Source organism: Apteryx mantelli, chromosome 18 (genome assembly GCF_036417845.1).
Source record: "Apteryx mantelli isolate bAptMan1 chromosome 18, bAptMan1.hap1, whole genome shotgun sequence".
In the NCBI taxonomy this organism is placed as follows: Eukaryota; Metazoa; Chordata; class Aves; order Apterygiformes; family Apterygidae; genus Apteryx; species Apteryx mantelli.
The window spans coordinates 9,735,556-9,755,744 of NC_089995.1; the positions used below are offsets into that span (position 1 = coordinate 9,735,556).

The window sequence follows — 20,189 nt, forward strand, 5'->3', positions numbered from 1 at the left end:
AAACAAGACAGGCTTATTTCACAGTGTCTCATGTAGCTTCTCTATACAGATTTGCAGAAGGACTTGGTTATATGCTTGCAAACTAGTTTACAAATTTGCAATGTCTTCTCTTGTTTTCATCACATTTCAAACACCGTCAACTACCCTGTCACTGATCCTACAGGGCATATTTACCTTGTGAGCAGTTTGGTCCATTTCCCTTTTCACTGAATCCATTTTTACTTAGTAGAAGTCTGATCCCAAAGTAACAGCTGGTTTGCTTTGGCTGTGATGTGACAAGTGGTACAATGCAAACACTTCTTACGACTCAAACGAGTGAGTGACTGAACAAGCTTTGCCTGGTGCCTCAACCTAACTAATGCATTCATGAACAGAGACACTGAGGCACAGAGCAGTTACATGATTTTAACCTATGGAGAGTCTAGTACAGAGCTGATTGTTGCAGAGCTTAGATTGCTCAATTATTGCGTTTAGCCCAAAAGACCACCCTGCAGATGTAAAACTAATGAATGACCTTCTCTACCTTTTTCTGCCTGTTAAACTGACTCTGTTTCAATCCCCTCTCTTTTGCTGCTCTCACTGCAGTGACAAGAGATCCCACCTTCCTCGGGAAGGGCTGAGGACAGCTGATGGCTGTGGAACAGCTCTGAATCACACAGCGGCACCTCCGGCCACAGCAGCCATCGGCGAGAGGGCAGACACTGTGCTTGGCCAAGCTTTCCAAACAGGAATAGCTGCACGCACGTAGTGAGGATGCTGAGAAATACCTTCAGTGTGTTCCCAAGACTGCCATGGGGCATTCTCAAAGTGTCCCCACTAGGTAGGGATGGCTATTCACATCTCATTTCTAAGGTGAATTTATAGCTATAAAATCACCCCACACCGCAGTGTTTGGCTATACCATTTACAGGCAGCTGCTCTCGTTCAGGATGTGTGCTTTGCTCTCCATTCCTTTCCTCGAAGTTACTCTGTGGCAAAATACTTGATTTGATGTAATTTGCCTGTCTGTGGCCACCACTGTCCCTCTTAATGCTGAGTAAAATACACTTGCTGTTGAGTTTGGGGATCTGGAGAGTTAGGTCCATGGTTAGTGTTTTCCCTGAGCTTTGTTTAGGATCTGTTTGACAATTTAAAAGTAAAAGGAGACAGACCATCTTTCCAGTCTGTTTCTGTGCTTATTGGCAGGAAGCAGTGACAGTCCGTTGTTTTTGAATTAGATGGTTCTATTTTCTAATATTTCATCTTAGAAATTTAGCCCTTAATACTTGTCCGATTGAATCAGTGATGTTTTATTTCATTTAGCATCTGATCTCTGAGAATCATTCTTCAGAAGGGAAGATTTAAATTCATATCATACAAGTTTGTGTGCTAACATTTAAAGTAAATTTTCTGTCAGTTAAGTGACACTTTCAAGTTTTGGGTTGTCAGGATCAGTAGCTGCTTCTTTGCATTTGAGTTGGTGAATAAGATGCTGCAGATTTTATTTATGTAAATTTTCAGCATGACCTGGTGAAATGATAAATATGTTGGATAACAAACCTGAGCTAAAATGCGATTAGGTCAGACCTGATTGTGCCACTGTGTTTGCACATGCCTTTGGACAGTCACTAAACATCTCGGAACCTTGTATTTTCCTTCTAAGAAAAAATAAATCAGAAAACTAAATAAAAAATCATACTTGTCCATCCTGGCCAAGCATTTTAACATGTATCAAGGCTACAAGCCCGAGGTGTGCAATGTGGTCTCCTGATTTAAATCTCTGGAAGTTTCCTGCATTGTGAAATATTTAATTGTGTTAACTCTTCAGTTATCGCAGAGTGAGTCAGTGCCCCCCAAGCCTGGCGCTAACGCTGCTGCTAAACCCTGAACAACAGAAGGGGAGACCTGCTGCCACATGGCCCAACCGCCAATCAGCCTGAGACCGCGAGGTGAGTGAATTAGGAGCATCTCCTCCTCTTCTTGTCTGAATTTACTTTCTTGAAATGTATTTTCCTGAAACTGGCCAGAACAGTTGTTTTGGGGGACATGCTGCAAGCAGGAGCCTCTGTTTGGTGAGGGCGGTGTGTGTGTGGGGGGGGGGGGGGGGCGGCAGGCTTGGGGCCAACATGGCGCCGGCTCCCGCCTCCGCGCGGCGGGGGGCGGGGCGGCTCGGACCGGATCGGGGCGGCTCGGGGCGGGCCGCGCCGTCCCTATAAAGCGCGTTGCGCGAGGCCGCTACGGCCTCTTGCTCCGGCGCGGCTGAGGTGAGTGCGGCTGTGGTGAGGGGGGTCTGGTGAGGGGTTTTTCCGTTCTGCCCGGGCTGGCGGTTCCCCCGCGCCGGGCGGGCTCCTGGCGGCGCTTCCCGCTGTCGCCTGCCCCCGCGGAGCGGAGCGGCCCCGCCAGAGCGCCCGGGCCGGCGCGCCGCCGCCCCGCCTCGGGTGGCCCATCTTTAAGTGCTTGTTTCTCGAGCTTTCCGCCCCTGCGGCGGCTCTTGGGCCGCCCAGCTCCTCGGGGGGAAGCGTTTGCGTGGGCTCGCTCGGTCCGCGGGGGTCTGCCCTGCCGCGCGGGGGGCGGGCGGGCGGGCGGGCGCCCCGGGAGCAGCCCTCACCTGGTGGTGAGCCGCTGGTGTACGTGATGACCGAACTTTTTTCCCCATCAGAGCGACAGTGTTGATTTCTCACCACTCTAGCCAGATCCTGTCTGATGCACCAGCAGAGAAGTGCTGCTGTGTCCTGTGCCCGCGCAAGGCTCGGTGCTGATTGTTCCCTTTGCTTTTAGTCCCAGGCTTCTGCAAAGAGAGCCGCGGTCTCAGGCCTGCTGGGGAACTGATGTGAAGGCTGTAACAGACTGGAATTGGTCCTGGTGGTTCCACCATGGTTGAGCCGCTGGCAGAGGGGATTGGTAAGTCTTTAAGCTGTGCTAAACACTAGTGAAACAAGTATTTTTGCAAGGGGGTTGCTTTAAAATGCTTTGTCAAGTTGATCTCTCTGGAGACTTGACTGTGATGTATAGATTTGAGCATTAATCTAAATATCGTGGGGCTCCTGCACAGAGGTTTCCCAAAGCAGAAGCATCACCACAGGACACTCTGCTATGTGTCCCTCCTTGTTCCAGGGTGTCCGAGGGGCAGGTGAAGCCAGTGAACGGGGACCAGCATGGCAAGGAATGGGCACCCTGCACTGGGGCAGGATGGCGGAGTTACAGCTCTGTGTCCTGCTTGTGTCCCTGGCAGGTGCCACGTGTTCGGAAGGCTCAGGACAAGGCTGTGCGGCGTGGAGACACGTGGGTGATCTGCTGTTCAGGGCAGCTGCCCCAGCATGGGTTGGGAGCCAGCCTGGCTGAGGTAGATCCCTTTGGAAGAGGCACTGGTGAGTTACGGAGTTTGTGCTCTGCCCCTTGCTGGCAGATATGTGGTAGTGTTCACAGGGGAAGCCACGTGTGTTCATGGCCTAGCAATTTCCTCTGCATGGGGTCTGGTAGCTGTATGGAATTTACTGCTGCATATGGTACTTTTCTTACACAGTGGGGACGCAAACTTCACGTGGCTATAAAGGCTGGACCTACAAAAGCACATAAGTTGACATACCTGGATGCTTCTTCCTTGCTTGTTATCTCAGTAGTCTCTTGCTCTGCCCCAGGTGGCCCATCTTTAAGTGCTTGTTTCTCTAGCATTTTGCAAGGTTTTCCGCTCTCCCATGTGCCTGTTTAGCTGGCCAGCTCTTTGGGGGAAGCGTTTGCATGAGTTCACTTGGTCCACATGCATCTGCTGCATGGAGAATGAGCGTGTGTCATGACCACCGTGGGTGTGCAGCCATGTAAATTAGTGGTGACTTGCTGGTGTATGTGATGACCAAACTTTTTTCCCCATCAGAGCGACAGTGTTGATTTCTCACCACTCTAGCCAGATCCTGTCTGATGCACCAGCAGAGAAGTGCTGCTGTGTCCTGTGCCCGCGCAAGGCTCGGTGCTGATTGTTCCCTTTGCTTTTAGTCCCAGGCTTCTGCAAAGAGAGCCGCGGTCTCAGGCCTGCTGGGGAACTGATGTGAAGGCTGTAACAGACTGGAATTGGTCCTGGTGGCTCCACCATGCTTGAGCTGCTGGCAGAGGAGAGGGGATTGGTAAGTCTTTAAGCTAACTGTTGTTCGCTAGTTTTGCAAAAGCTTTTTTCTTTTTTTTTTAATTGTGGTTTTTTTTTAAGAGGGTTGCTTCTGAAATGCTTTGTCAGGTTATTCTCACTAGAGACTTGACTGCGATGTGTAGATTTGAGCATTAGCCTGATTATTATACAGAGATATTGCAGCAGGGGCCCTTCATGCCTTGTGTTGTTCCTGTTCCATGGTGTCTAAGATGGCAGGTGAGGCTAGTGAACAGGGAGCAGCATTGCAAGCAAATAGCAACCTGGAACCAGTGGTGGTCTCTTGAAGAGACTTGCTTAGGTGTATACAAAATATTTTTTGAGTTTTGGCATTTGCCATCACTTTCCTTTATCGTCTTTCCTGCAGGGAGTAATGCCTTATCAGCAGTTACGGGCATGAAGATTTTTCAGAAGTACAGGCATACCTTGGAGATATTGCAGGTTCAGTTCCAGACCACCATCATAAAGCGAATATCACAATAAGGTGAGTCACAAGAATTGTTTGGTTTCCCAGTGCGTATAAAAGTTATGTTTACACTATACTGTAGTCTATTAAGTGTGCAATAGCATTATGTCTAAAAAAACAATGTTCAAAATGTGACACAGATGCAAAGTGAGCACATGCTGTTGGAAAAATGACGCCGATAGACTTGCTCGATGCAGGGTTGCCACAGACCTTCAATTAGTTTAAAAAAAAAAAAAAAGCAATATCTGCGAAGCGCAATAAAGTGAGGTATGCCTATAATTGACTGTCTTTAAGCTGAAGAGCAACTGTTATTCTGTGGTATATGATGACTTCAGACTTTTTTCCCCATCAGATCGACAATGCTGATGCAAACTTGTGTTTAGCCAGACTGTCTGATTCCACAGATGCAGGATGCTGCTTCTCAGTTCCTTATGTGGCTGTGTATTAAGACTACATGCCCATGCACCTGTATGTTTAGGGAAATTACACATATGCTGCCTGCTTTGAAGGCAGGCAGCACTGGAGGGTGCTGTCTGCACGTATCCAAGTAACACTGATTGTGTAACACTGACATGCATAAAAGATTTGTGGATCAAAAGTGAAAGAATTCTTGCTTTCAGGAAATCTCAAGTAACAGAAGTGGCTGAGAGCTCAGACATGCTTCAATTAACTGTAACTTAAGTGGCATAAGCATAGCTTGTTTGTTTCCCCGCCACCCCACTTCATAAGCATTAAAATGAGGTACTGTTACAGAGTCAGGAGGCTTTCATTCCCCCCCCCCCTTTTATAGTGAGTGAGAGCTTTTCAAGTTTCTCTGTGCCTGGGCGAAGTGTGGAAGTCAAGTTTCAAAAGATGCTCTTATATTTGAGAGGGATGGAGGGGTTTTTTGTTGTTTTTTAAACAAAGGATCAACTTTAGCTTCTTCTGAAAAGTAGGCTGTTTGATTAGGACTGATGTTGCAAATGCTCTATAAAATGTGTTTTATAGAACTTTGTGTCATTGGATGACCAACTACTGTTACTGGTTCCATTCATTTGGAGCCTGGTCTTGCTGTTCAGGTATCTGATGTGCAGTTATCACAGCTCTAAGGAGACTGAAGTCTCCTTGGTAATTTATATTTGTGAAGAACATAAATGGGACCCTTTCATGTGGTACACTTGAACTCAAAAGGAGTATGAGTGGTCTGTGTACTTTTATCAAGTACTATTCTAAAAGGTCCCAAAATACAGTTCTAAGTATGCTCTCTTTGGGGAGTGTGTGTCATTGCAGGAGTTCTTGGGGTGTCTGCAGAACAACTCTAAGCATCTGATAGAGTTTGGGAGGTTTCGGAAGCTTTATAGTTGTGCTGTTTGAGGCAGTGAACTGACAAAATCTTGGCTTTTTTCTTGACAGGTTCAGATTTGTCAGAAGCTGTCCCAGGACCTGCTGTGATCTCAGTGTGCTAGTGGGAAGCTGTCTCCTGCTAATGATGCCCCTCTCTGTTGCTACTGTCTGTTATCACTTGTCCAAGCCACAACATCCACATCACCCTGCAACAGCTCTTTGGTCTTTTCTCAGAGTTAGCAGGGAGTGATAAATTGGTGTCCTGACAACTCACAGATGAAGGGTGGTGTGTGGTTTTTTTCTTTTCTTTTTCCTTCCTCAGTTTGAGGCGTTTAATTGTAATGGATTCTGGAACTTGCTGCAAGTTTAATATAATCTGGTGCTTTTGCCTGCAAGGGCTGCACTTGCCACTTGATAGTTAATGTTACCTTGCTGCTGTCATTAAAAGTATAGAAGTCTCACCTTAGAAAGGGGTTGTCATGTACGGGAGGATGGCCTTGTGTTTAAGGCCAGCCCTTCTTTTCCAAGAGTGAGGTTTCAAATCTTGGCTATACCCTGTTACTCAGTAAGCTTCAGTAATCTGTCATTGTCTGCCTGTAATATGGGGAAGGGACCTCATGAATGCTGCAGTGCAGTCTGGGTTTCTGTACTGTTTAGAGCTTACTATTTAATAAAAATCTGAGTATTGGATGAGTTCAGCTTGTGGGTGCAATTCTCTCTTTCCACATTTCAAACAGCCAATTTCTAGATGTCCTAATCTTTATTTTTGGAGTTTGATGGCAGCAGTGCTTCTAAGTAGTGACCACTTACATGGAACTGTCTGCTGCACCAAGCTTAAAAAAAAAAAAAGGTGGGAGGAGCATGGTCTTATGGCAGTATAGCTAATCTTTGCATGACCTGCGGTAAAAGGACTTAGCTAAGGCTTGTGGCTGCTGGTCTGCCCCAGGAAAAAACATTAGGGCACCCTTTTCTGCTGGGTGCTAAAGATAAACAGGTTTGCATTCTGGACCAAAGGGAGAGGCTTGGTCTGGACTTTGGCTCTGTTGTCATGGCAGGGGCTGTCCCTTAGTTTTTCCCTTAGATCCTGGATGGGAAGCAGCTGGTGTGGTACATAAAATCATTCATTGAGGATTTTTGCTGACCTGGTAAAAATGGGAATTGGCAATGCCCCCAGGTAAGTAACTGTGGCTCTGCAAATTCTTCATGCAGGAGCTCTAGAGAAAGGTGATGGTGATCTAGGAAAAGAAGCTGATGTCAGGGCTGCTGTTGAGGATTAGGACATTTTCATCACGTGCAATTTGGTCAGCTATCAGGAATGACTGCTTCTGGCTAGAAGGACTGTTCTAGTGACAGATGTTCATTCAGATCCTGCAGCCTTCCTATGGATGCTGTTTTACTGCCTCTAGCAGCTCTCCAGTATGTACACATCTGGTCTCATGGGAACAGAAAATCGATCTGTACTGTGTGACATCTGCATTATCATAGAGGGGTTGAATAGTGGTGAGTCTATTCTGCAAGGAGGGAGAAGGCATCCTCCATCTGCTGTGCCTGCTAGCCTGGCAGTCAGGAGTGGTGTCTGCATGGTGCATAGTCAAAAAGGCCTTGACAGATGTCTCGTGCAGGTCCTAGTCTGGTAGGATTTGTACACCCTGCTAGCAATGCAAATGAAGTAAATATCCCCTTCAGTTCAAGCTGACATGAAGAATTCAGATATATGTTATCCTGCAGTGTCTAAAACAGCAGGTTCAGATTTAAACCCCAGGCCTAATGATGAAAGTAGTTGTTCCTCATGTACTACTGTTGGGAAGTCATGCAGCAGGTGTGTCCATTAGGAATGGGGTTTAAAACCAGTTCTCCTGCAGCCTCATTAGGTTCCTGAGGAGCAGGGCCACCTGGCAGCTGTTGAAAGTTAATGTGTTGCTACTTCTGGGCCTGTGGAAGCCTGGTCATACCTACTAAACACTGAGTGGCTGTTGCCTGAAAGCAGCTGGGTACACATGCGTTAGGGCTGTTGTGAGCTAGCTAGCCCAATGGCCCCAATTACTCTTGCTTAAGTAGTTGAGGGGCAAATGCAAGGAGCAGGTAATGGGCTGAGGAAATATTTAAGGAATGATTTCCTGCAGCATTTGAAGTATAGCTGTGTTATTTTTAGTGCCTGGTAGCAACAACCTAATTAATGCTCTAATGGATTGGAAATTATTTATGGCAAGTACAAGTTTGTAGGGCATTTCTGCTATTTAAAACCATAAATAACAATTTCTCTGGTTATGGGAGGGAATTTGGAGCTGAGCTGGTGGTGGCCTTTGGCATGTATGTTTAGCAGTGGTGGAAAATTAGCTATTAATCAGCATTTAAAGCAATCTTCCAGTAAACAGTAGAGTGTGTGTTGCTTTTTTGTTGTTTTTTTCATTTAACACAAAGCAGTATGGTCTCTGGAAATAGAACGTATTGATGAGGGATCAGAACTGCTGCTAATATAATTACTTTAATATGAGCATATCTAACAGAAAGCATCCTTTAGATTAGGGATTGAAGGCTGTCAGCTGCCCAGTGGGAGCTGTGAGGGCAGACTTAAATGGAATTTATTTGTGTGTTTCCTTATTTCTCTCCAAGAGATGTTCAGGTCAGGATTCAAGCACTACTGTTACTGCACATACAGATGGACAACAAAACTGTCTGAAGATAACTGACCCACTGTAGGCAACTCATGAATGTTCTTGAATCTGACTGCAGGGAATAGTGAGCTGGAGGAGCTGCATGCCACGGGAACTGAATCCAGAGGTTTGCTCTGACCAGGGAGCTGTAGGGGGTGATCAGTGTGTGTGTGTTTTCTAAGGCTTATTAAGGGCCGGGTGGGGATTTCTCCCTCAAACTGTTCCTTTGTTTGAGTTACTGTGTGTATTTATATAGTCATCACTCCTTTGTATTCCTATACTTGTATACTTTCACCTTATTGCTACAGCACTGTGTTGTAATAAATAAACCTTTGGATCAGTGATTGTTGGCATATCTGACAAGAAGTCTGACAAGTCAGAGAAAGTAACATGAAAGTAAATCTGAACTTGTCAGAGGATTCTATTTAGGTGGTTAGAGCTGGAGGAGGATTTCTGTACTGACAGACTTCTGTTTTAAAGTTTTGATTCTGCTGGAGTTCCTGGTATGCCTGCAAACCACTAGGCACCTTAGGTGTGGCTTGATTATTCATCTGCTTCCATGATGCTTCTTCTGGAACTAGCTTGGATGTAGATGGCCTACCCGCCACTCCTCCCAGACCTCTGCTCTGAACTCCCATGCACCCTAACAAGGATGCTCAAAAATGTGAAAATGGATGTGTTTACCAAAAATCTGTCTGGACAGAGCTTCAGGAAAATGAGGATTTTGGTAGGCCCAACTGGCAAACAGTACAGGGATCACATTCTCTGCTACCACCACATCTTCTTTGTTGTTATAATGGATATCCTACCTTCCCCTGCTGCTTCTCCCTCCTCCCAGCACCCTTAATAATGAAGAGCTGCCTGAGCTTGCTTGTGGCCGATTAATTGTCCTGCGTGTATCCATAAGCTATTCAAAGATTTGGGCTGCAGTGGACCTCAAAGTACAACTGTATTGCAGCCAAGTAATGAACTAGGCCTCTCGGGCAATAAGGGAACTGTAAAATGAACTTCATACCAAGCATGGATGTACAATCACCCCATTTGAAAATCTCTTAATATAGCCCTTTGATAAAAGATGGGAAGGATTAACACTGAATTTAAAGCAAACTGTATCTGAATTCCTTTCCTTAGAGTTATCACTGGCATTCCCTACCCTAGTGTTTGCCTGGCTTTGGCTGCTGGCGTTTTGAATGAAAAGATGAAGGCAGGTATGTTTTGGACGAAAGCTTATTTACAGCTTGTTCAGATTGTGTCTCTACACAGAGAGGTCTGTATTAGCTCTCGGAGGTAGGCAAAGAAAAATCCCAGCCTGCCTATAGCTCTTACGCTGCTGCTCTGAAGTAGTTGAACAGGACACTGGGGACAAAGATGAAATTGTCAGTTCCATCAGTTATAGCAGAAACAGACAATACTGTATATACTTATTTAACTTTGTAAACCCAAAATTTGGAGTCAGTCACTAGGCTGGTATGTTTAAGCAAATGTTTACTTTTCTCAAACAGCACTCCTTCTTGGTGCTGTGAGAGTTTCAGAGGAAAATAGCACAGATTATTTCTCTGACTGATGTTGCTTTTAATAGATATGTATTTCCATACACAGTGAAGATTTAACATTTATATTCCCAAACACCCAGTCATCTTTTTGACCACATGTTGATTATTATATTCTTTTTACATCCATCTGTTAAGCAGCTGCATTAGCTTATGGGATAACGCAGTCCATTTACTCATTGCTGCTGGTACTCTTCATGGCATTATTTCCTCTGCCTCCATTTCGGCTCAGTGATAGATTAAATTATCTGACACATCAGCTGTGTTGACTGGCTAGATGCTATCATAGCAATGAAACAAAACTTGGTTTTGTGATTGCTGTAAGAGATTTTTGCATCCTTTATTATTTATTTATTTTCAGAAGCAGAGGGTTTCTTCTTCCTAAAGCACCTTTCTAAGCCAATCTGTTTTTAAGCCATCTGTTTTTAAACAGCTGTCCTGCAGCTGCAGACTCTTATGTGTCCGTTGCACCTTTTTTGCTTGTTCACCAACAGTGGTGGGGTCAAGTGAAGTCTCTTGGTTCAGCCTGGGTCTGTGGTTTGGCATTGTGGGAACCACTAGCTTGTGTTACAAAACCTGGGGTTCCCTGGCAGTTTCCCATCCAAATGTTAGGCACAAGGCACAGATAAGGCCATGAGCATCCCTCCTGGTATGGCCAAGGCAGTAATGGTTTAAAACTCCTAATCAAGAGTGAAGAGTGTTAGTTCTGTACAAAACACTTTTGCCTTGCTCTCCCCTCCTTGGCCCATGCCAGTCTCTGAGGCCTCTACATACGGGGCAGATTTTTCCACTTTCCATTTTTCCAGTAAATTTAACTCTGGAGAAGAGTCCCAGAGTGCTGGAGATGGTTGCCCTCTCCATGTTTACAGAAATAGATACTCTGGGGTCTGAAGGAATTCCCTTCCCTAGAGTCTCTGCTTGGTGCTGACATGAGGCTAGCAAGGGCTGGATATAGCCTCTGTTGCTTGGGGGCTTGAAGAGCCTGTTATGATGTGGGTGGAGACCACCCAGCAACTTCCAGGTGGTGACAAAGGGAGTTGACTTGGGTGGTGATGGGGAAAAATACTCTTTGTGCCAGACTGTATTCATGGTGTAGATTTGGAGCAACTCCATTAAATTCCCTGAGATTGTTTGGGGTTCATGGACACGACCGGTTCTGTCTGTTACTTGAGATTTCTTTTCTGTTATATTTAGAAAATATACTATCCAGACATTGGGAATTCACTTGTGCCTGTTGCTTGCTCTGTTCTGCACAGTTTTAAGTGCTGTGGCTGGGTCACCTTGAAGTCTTACCTCCAATACTGAGAGCAAGTTTGACTTCTTTTGCCTTTTCTCAAAGCAAATATTTAAGTCAGGGGTTGTCCTCATTTCTCTACTTTGCACAGACTCCCTTGGGTTTTCGTAACCTTCCTGAGTAAGAATGTCCAGAGCTGGAGAGATTTTTTGGCAGGTGTGGTTTCAGCACTGACTGCATGAAGAAATACGGCACTTTTTTCATCTCAGGCAGGATGACGAATGTCCCTGCAGCGGGGTTGAGGAGGCTCATCTAGCATATGAGAGTGCTAGGTAGGCGGATGCAGCCCCACGTGGTGCTACTTGCCCAGATGGATTCCCTGAAGCCCCGTTCCTGAGAGCTGCTCTCTGAAGATGGGGTGGTATGTTGGAACCCAGGGGCTGACCCAGCGTAGCACTGGCTTTCCACTTCGCATGCACTTGCTTTTTACACTGTGGGTGGTCACAATGTCTTCAACAGCCTACTGCTTCTGGTTCAGAGTTGCTGTTTAATTGAAAGGGTGAGGCTCATGCTTTTGATACTCCCACAGATACTGGAATGCTTGCACATCAGTCCAGGATAGAGCCTGGCCCTTAGGCAGCAGCTAATCTTCTGGATACCACTTCTCAGTGAGAGAAGCAATATTAAGCCCTATCTCTGCCCTTGTTTAGCAGCTGTGGGTATGTGCACTTACTTCATGCTGCACAACTGCAGTAATTGCAGGCATTGCCTTATCCCACCAGTTTTCCCAAATCTAGCTGCAGAATTTAATGGCCTGCTAATGAAGAAAGACAGCTGCTATCTCTTGCAAATGATTGCAAACCATCTGCAGGCTCATGAGGCTGTTGCTGCAAGGCTTATGCTGGCTTAGTCTCCATTCATATTTGGAAGGATTTTGTCTATCTGGAAGAGATATTTTTTTCCTGAGAAAAAGCGCTCACAGAGGAAGGTCTCTCTTGGGAGCGAATCTGTTTTCCAGCAGCTGTGGATCAGGCCCTTAACACCAACAGTTCAGAGCAGACTTTTCCTTTGAGTATTCACTGTCACTTTTTTACAGCAGGATATTTATAGGTACAATATTCTTGGAAATCTCCAGAGGAGGAATGGGAGTGTCTGAGAAGTTTTGTTAGTCAGCAATTTACATTGCTGTGGAAACGCTTTAGTAGGGCTTGGGAAAATTGCCTGGAGAAAAAGATGGTTGCTAAAGGTGCTAAGAGCAGTTTGCATTTATTTTTGGTTCCTAGGTCACCTGAACCTGTACACTGGGCATGTGCTACACAACTACTGCTGTTGTATCATGAGAGTGACACGTCTTATGCTGCTGCTCATGATTTCCCTCTGTAAACCCTCTCTGTCTCTCCTCCAAACTGAGAGACATACTCCCTGCCATCCCGGATAGTCTGCTGGGTACCGAATTGGTGCCGAAGAGCCCGCACGTGAGATTGCTGGCTATAAAGGCAAGTAGCAGCATCAGTGGGGATAGGAGGGAGGCTGATGAGGTCTCGTGTCTCAGAATGAGTTATAACAAGCTGGTGAATGTGTTTGCACATGAACACAAACCTATTTTTCTTTTTTTTTTCTAGCAGACTTGTCCCGGGTAGACCTACTGTTACATGACCCTTTGGCCAGAGGGAGGCTTGCTGAGGAGGTTATATGTCATATATGTCAAGTCCTGGGTCATCATCTTAGTTTATGTAGCAGATACAAATCTGCCCCTTGTTGTTCTTTCCCTTATTCATTTTTTTTGCTCCTCTGGTGAAAACCACTTACCAGACCAGAGCGGGAGGAGATGTACAGAAGGATTACCTCAGTGAAAGAAAGCAGGCAGAATCAGGGCTGCGAGTGCCAGGCTTGCAGCACAAATGCTGGGGGCAGGGTTCACCATGCTGCACTGACTGGATATGACAGGCACAAAGCATGTCCCAGCCTGGTGCCTGCGAGAAATCATGCAGCCTTTTCCTCCCAGGTGGGTGTCTCTTGTTTTGCAGGCTGCTAGAAGTTGCACCAGTAGCTTCTCTTCCTTTCTTCCTCCCTCCACCACTTCCCTCCCCCCCCCCTTTTTTTTAACAGAGGTGAAAAGGTAGTGGTCTCCCATGAGCTGTTCTTTCCCTGTGTGAATTGTGATCAGGAATCTGACAAAGAAAATTGCTATCCAGGGAAGAGCCTATGATGATTTTCCCTCACACTAAGAAGAAGGAAGTCTCATCCATTATGCCCAAATAGCTGGGTGTTGAAGGTTATTGCTGCTTTTTGCAGAAGGGAGCCTGTCTGTCCATCACAGCATTGCAGTTCTCCCAGCTGTGGCTCAGGAGCCACAGGAGCTGTGAGGAGTGAGATATGCCTTGCGCAGGGGATCTGCAAGGCTAACAGAAGACAGGAGCTCTCCAGGGCCTTTGGAAATGCATCACGGTGTTCAGCCATGGGTGGCAGGTCTGTCAGTGAGTTGTGGTTTCCTGTAGGTTTGCCTGATCATTAAGCCTACGGAGGCTGAGAGATGCTGAGACATTTGGGGTTGGCCCTGTAGAGAGAATCCTAGTGATGAAAGCGTTAGGAGGCTTTCATAGGGTTTCTTCATCTTCAGTTCCCTTGTGCTGAAAGCAAAGACCTCAGGATTTAGAAGAGCATAAATAGTTCCAGCATCATGTGAGGTCTGTATGTATGTGCATGGTGCTTTGGATCTAAGCTCATGTGGCTGTAACATGCCCCAGTTGCTCTCAAAGCCTGTTTTGACATGGGGCTTGTTGTCTAAAGCAGATCAGTTTGCAGTGCACCTTTTGTTGTAGAAGCAAAAATTGGTTTGGGACCCTTTATACCATTTTTGAAAAAGATTGCGTACAGTGGTGTAGTCCTGGTAAGAAACGTCACTTGGGTCAGCTCCTGTGTTTTTATGCTAATGTCAGTCTAGCAAGATCCAGATTTATGCTGGTATAATAGAGAGCAAGAGCTTAAATGTGTAAGAGGGGATCTATCCAGGAAGGTCAGCAGCTATGTAAACCTCCAAATTAGAGGAGAGCTAAGGAAAATTTTCCTCATTACAATAGTGAATCTGGCCCCTTAGCAACAGCCTTATAGTCATCTTGCTCAGAGACCTATTATTATCAGCGCACTGAGCATGTGGAGGTGGAAAGATCCTATGGGGTGAACTTGTTTTGTTTTTGCCTTGAAGTTGCTGGTTAAGTAAGCAGCAGCTACACAATTTCCCTGCAGCTGAGCTTTTTGTACATAAGTCAAGACAATGGTTGTAGGGAGGAACCTGGTTTCATGCTGAGTGTTGATAACATGCTGTGCTGTGTAAATGTAGCCCCTGGGAGCGTTACTCTGGTGGCCTCTTCTGCACCTAGTTCACTGAGGGTACAAATAAGTTACAACTTTTAGTCTGAACTGTAACAGCTCATGCTTTCAGTTCATTTCAATTCATGGTGTTCAAGATGGTAAGTGCTTTGGAACAGGGAATAGTTAGTCAGGATATGAGTCACATAACTGATATACAAGGCAAGAGGGAAGACTGAGGTTCAGACAACTCCTGTCTAACAGACTGACCACATAGGTCAAATATTCCCTACCGAAAAATGTCATTTATTTTGCATCTAACATGGATCATCAGTCAAATCACTGCTGCATTGACAAACAAGTTACTCAATGCGCAAATATGCACATGGAAATTGGTAATGCTCAAGTAGATTAGATATTTGATTGTTCATGTATTCTTGCATGAAAAATGAGTTATACATTTAGCACATATCAACTGAAAGACCTACCAGGAAGGGCATGGGTAAGGGTGATTTTGAGGTTGACCAGGAAATGGTTGAGGCCATTGTTAACTATGAGTGTTTATGACTGCCCCACTTGTTGAAGCTGTTCCTTCTGTATTGATGGAAATCTGAGATACAGATGGGGAAACATAAAAGGACACAACTCAGCTCCAAAAATGTATTCTGGATTCACTGATTGGAGTGGAAGAGCGAGTGCATCTTTAACACTGACATCCAAGGAGACTCAAGCTTGATTGGGAGATAGAAAGATCTGTGCAGCTGTTATGAACTGAGTTGAAATCACCAGCTCACTTCGTGAAGGCTGGCAGCAACTGTCAGGTTTCTTGACATAAATCTGGATTCCTGAGTGTCTTGGCCACAGTCTTTAAAATCACCCTGTCCAGCCCCTGCAGCCATGGGATGGCCTGTGAACAAAGACCGGTAGCTACAAGCTGATTGCATGGAGCCAGACATTGGAAAAGCCTAGATCATTTCTTATCCATCTCCCTCTCCAAAGCAGTGGATATTCCTGTAGGTTCAAAACATGATTACCAACAGCATTATACTTTTTTAAATCTGAATTTCATACATGGAAGTTTCCTTGCACTGTGGATTTGTGGTGCCTGTGAACTGATTCTCTGGCTCCCTTTCCTTTGAAAACGTGTAATACTATTAAGCATTATTTCCATTATTGGCAAAGCTACAAAAGGAAGTATTCAGTGATACTATTAAGGTGATTTAGGCTTACAACACCAATTTCTTGGACTTGTTAAAAACATTTTTAAAAGTCCTTAGTTCTTTTAAAATATTATTATTTAAAGTCTAGTGACTTCTTTTGCCATTTAGATCTCTCCTCTTGACTGTTTTCTTTAAGACTCTTGGCATTGCAAAAACCCTGTGGTGATTGTTTTGTTTAATTTTCTCACTCCAGAAATGCAAGATGCATTTCTTCTGATTAATTGTGATAGGATGGTAACATCAAAAATCACCAGTGATTTCCACACTGTAGAATATAAGTAGGGACTTACGGTCCGCATCCTGCAGACAGTAGACTAAAGGGCAGATCTTACCAGAGGACACGGGGAGATGGATTTGGTGATTCCAGGGCAAAAGTTTTTCAGAGAGACCAGAAAGAGAAGGTGCTGTTAACCCCTTCTCCCCAAAACTTAGCATCCTCTGCTTGTGTCGCTGCTGTAACTTCCATGGTGACCAACTGTGATTTCCATCAACAAAAGAATATACCTTCAGGTATAAGAATAACAGAAAACTCCTTTTTTCATGCAGTTGTCCTTACTGTTCAGAAATAAAATGCTCCCACACCCCATTCTTCTGAATATGCTGTCTGGAAACATGCTTCATCTGCAGAATTGTTTTAGATCAACCTTTTATTCACCCTGTATCTTTCCACAAGCCCCTGGGAGGTCTTTAATATGTTCCTTCCTACGGTTACTGTAGGAAAATATAATAAATTTTTTAGTAATAAAACCTAAATTGCATTGGAGATGCCTTGATGGAGTTTTACAGCCTGTTTGTATAAAACACTGTAATAATGAGGAGGAAAAACTATTTTCTGCACATACTTAATTTTTTTATCTTGTTGTTTACAACATTTTTCTTCATCTTATAATTTATGGCATCATTTTTCATGGATCTGAGTAGGAACCTGGGTATTGAAAAGAATAATGTTCTTTAGTAAGAAGGTAAATTAGGTTTTCACCTAGAGTCCTGTAATTCAAACCTGGATATAGCTGAAATGTGTTGAAATAGCAAAAAAGTTTAATTTTTAGAGAAGAGGAAAAAAAATCAGTGCACCTTGTTGCAAGTAAAACAAAGTAAAATCTCTCTTTCAGCATTTACTAAACTGCAAGGTGCAGAAAACCCTGTGACTTGGTTTTGCCTGAAGAACATGAATACTTGACTGATCAATGCCTTTCTGTTCCCATGATGGCTTTTGCTCTCATTTTAGAAAACAAATGTGACCATTTCTGCCATGTAAACTATGCCAATTGAAGAAAAAGGTTAAATACCAGAGCTGGTGTTACAGGTTCCAGTTGCATCTGCACTATTACTGCATGTTGTTCTGCAGTTGTCCTCAGAAATACCCATCACAAAAAGGACCCCCAGCGCTGAGAGATGCCTGTTGACTTCAGTGAGTTTGGGTCAGTGCTTTCTTTTTGACTCTGTTTCACATGATATTTCTGTGCTGCTTCTTAATGTTCTGTGAACTGTCTAAGCATCATCTGCAGACATTAAATTTGTGCACATGGGTGTCCTTGAACCTCTTGTGGAAATATAATTCTTGTAGATAAAGCCTCTGGTTTCTGGGGAAATGGGTAAACTACCTCCTCTTTCCAGTATCAAGTACGATGAATGTTAGTGCATGGTATATCACTGTCCTGGTGCTGGCTCCACCAGCAGCTCCAGGAAGGCTGTTGTCAATGATGGCTTGAGTTGGGGGTCAGTCTGGCCTAGCTTTTGTGTCAGTCTCAATTTTAAGAGGCAGTGTGGCTCCAAGGCGAGAAGAGGGCTAGGAAATCAGGACTCATTTGTTTTGGGTCTAGTCCTGCAAATGCTTGCTCAAGTGAAAAGAGCCAGTGAGGCAGGGAACTGCCAGCCTGAATGAGACTTATTTGGCAGACGGGACCTAGCAAGGTCACGCTTTACTCACAACACTGAAATGATAATTTCTATGCCGCTTGGATGGCAGGTTGCACCAGATGTGTCTGACTCACTGCAGCCATGCAAAGTGCACAGATTATCTTTGGCAGGTGGACAGGCATGAATCAGAGCAAGAGTCTTTCCCCTTGGGGACTCCTCCAGCCGCTCTGCACAGCAGAGACAACACTGGGTTCTGTTCTCTGACCTCTCTGGCTTTTTGACAATGTGATGTATATAAAGCAAAGCCAGCATGACCATGTGATATATGATATAGCAATAACCAGGCAACACCTGGAGTGCCGACTTCCAGACAGTGTTCAGATAAGTTTGATCCTGACCTTATAATCAGAATGAGTTCCTTTTTTTATTGATGTGGCTATGGATGTCTGTTAAAGGCTTAGCTGATAATGACAATGCTCAACCTGTTTTTGAACTTGGCATTTTAAATTTCTGAAACTTACGGAGATACCAGACCAATTGTCTTTCAAATTTTGCTTGGCTCAGTCAAATATTAAGGCTTTGCATCTTCAGTTTACTGGAGGGATTTATTTAAAGCCAAAGTTTCTTGGGATGTGCAATCACTGACAACTTAAAAACAAGGTTTTGTTATAGAAAATATATTTGCTTTCTTCTACAGTTTCTATAGCTCATTACAGAGCCTGGTTCATAAGGACAATTATGTCTGTATGTAGCGTAATATTTAGAGTGTAATATTTAAGCATGCTCTAAAATTTAAAGACACGCTTCAGTGTTTTAAGCAGTGTCTATATCATGCTAGAATTTGCTTTACATTTGTTTTGCTTTTCTTCCTAACATCTGGGGAGAGGTTTAGCAGAGCCAAATTCATGGCCCAGGTGAATAACTGTATTGAAGATGATTCCCAGCTGTGCCCATACTGCACAGGACCCTGGGGGACAAGTGGTGCTGTATCACCCTGGAGCCTGATGCTCAGTTCACACATGGCTCCTGCTTGCTTGCACCAACTGCCTCCAGATAAGTCAGCTCAGCTGACAATTCAGTAAATAAATAGATGGGCTTTTCTTTAGCTGTGCTGGGTTCATTTATCCTGAGATGCAGCCGGGTACCACTATAAATCCCAAGCAGGTCCTATGCTGCATGGAAGGAGAATATCCATTTTTCACTGTCTCTTTTAGGAAAATCATTGTACAAAAACCTGTACAAAATGTTTCTCTTAGCTTTATCGGTCAAAAAAGAAGGGAGATGTTAGCTTTTTCATCTTAATCTTATGAATAGCCACTTGTGAAAAATAACCAAAGGGGCCTGGGTTCTAGCGTATGCCAAGTTGCAACCATTTCCTTGGGACTAAAGAAAATGCAAAAGGGTGGCCTGGAGTCCCACATCTTTATGCAGAGAATACATTAGCTAATGTGATTAACTTGTAGGGCAGGATGATCCAGTGTTGGCTGGGAGGCCTGACCTTGTGGGATTTGAATAGGTTTCGGGGTCTCTATGTGCACTTGTTTCTTCCCTAGAGCTGTAACATCTCTTGCACCCCTGCAGATTCCTGGTAGGAAGAGAACAAAATGGTCTGTGCTAAAGAAGACAGAAGAAAAATTTCATCTTCTAGTTCAGCCACAGGTTCTTGGGTTGAAGGAAGACTTTCTGGGAGAAGTCCTTGGCTGCATTATACCTGTCCCTTGTTGTTGATAGCGTTTAAGGATGGAAGAAATCAAAATGCCAAAGACTGTAACAGTGAGAGAGATGCTGAGCTGCAGCCTGAGTCAATCGAGGAAGCGATGCTGCTCCTGCCTGCCGCTCCTGCAGGACCTCCCAGTGTGGCGTAGGCTGGAAGAGGAGCATTTCTGGAGGAGGATGCAAAGGTGCAAGGGCTGAAGGAGGAAGCAGTTGTCTGTGGAGGCAGTTGGTGAAAACATGGGAGTGGAGCTAGTTTGGGAGGAATCTGAAATGTGAGGCACTGCTTTTGATTTAACGTGGGAGAGGGTCATGCAGCTTGTGGAATAGTTAGTGGATTTTAGGCATCCTATTCCCTCTTCTAGATACTCTGCCTTTCCATAGGGTTATCCAGGATTTAAAAGATTTTCATTAATGCTTTGTGGAGTCAGGTGCCACCCACTGCCATCACAGGCTAGGGGAAAATTCCAACTTTGACTTGAATGCAAATCTGTTCTGGACTTTTCTGTTTAGGGGAAGGAATATGGCTTGGCTTATTCATAGGGTTGCTTCTCATAGCCCTCTCACAAACTGTTCGTTTATCTTCTCTTAGGAGGAAAAAAAAAAAGTAGAAAACAATCCAAACACAAAGTCTAGTGTTTAGAAAAGTTGGATGATTTCCTTTCTTTTTCTTCTGGGAAGCAAAAGACCCAGAGTGAAATCCACTAAAAGCTTTTAATTAAAGTATTTATCTTTCCTATTTTTTA

At 44.5% G+C, this 20,189-nt stretch overlaps 1 long non-coding RNA gene and 3 other non-coding genes across 6 annotated transcripts; all 4 read left to right on the top strand.

Moving 5' to 3' along the window:
* The first annotated feature begins 743 nt into the window (after positions 1–743).
* On the top strand, positions 744–6,601 carry LOC106487645 (uncharacterized). Of its 3 annotated transcripts, XR_010886038.1 has the most exons (7): positions 744–820; positions 1,808–1,928; positions 2,758–2,880; positions 3,212–3,347; positions 3,970–4,097; positions 4,482–4,598; positions 5,973–6,601. It is a non-coding gene; the product is annotated as an uncharacterized lncRNA (long non-coding RNA). The 3 variants fall into 3 exon arrangements; XR_010886039.1 differs by lacking the exons at positions 744–820; positions 1,808–1,928 and adding an exon at positions 2,211–2,243; XR_001293099.2 differs by lacking the exons at positions 744–820; positions 1,808–1,928 and having other exon boundaries at positions 2,624–2,880.
* Positions 2,601–2,692, top strand: LOC136993651 (small nucleolar SNORD12/SNORD106). The gene has a single exon (XR_010886046.1). It is a non-coding gene; the product is annotated as a small nucleolar SNORD12/SNORD106 (small nucleolar RNA).
* On the top strand, positions 3,813–3,904 carry LOC136993650 (small nucleolar SNORD12/SNORD106). The gene has a single exon (XR_010886045.1). It is a non-coding gene; the product is annotated as a small nucleolar SNORD12/SNORD106 (small nucleolar RNA).
* LOC136993652 (small nucleolar SNORD12/SNORD106) lies at positions 4,893–4,985 on the top strand. Its single transcript, XR_010886047.1, has one exon. It is a non-coding gene; the product is annotated as a small nucleolar SNORD12/SNORD106 (small nucleolar RNA).
* Positions 6,602–20,189: the final 13,588 nt, after the last annotated feature.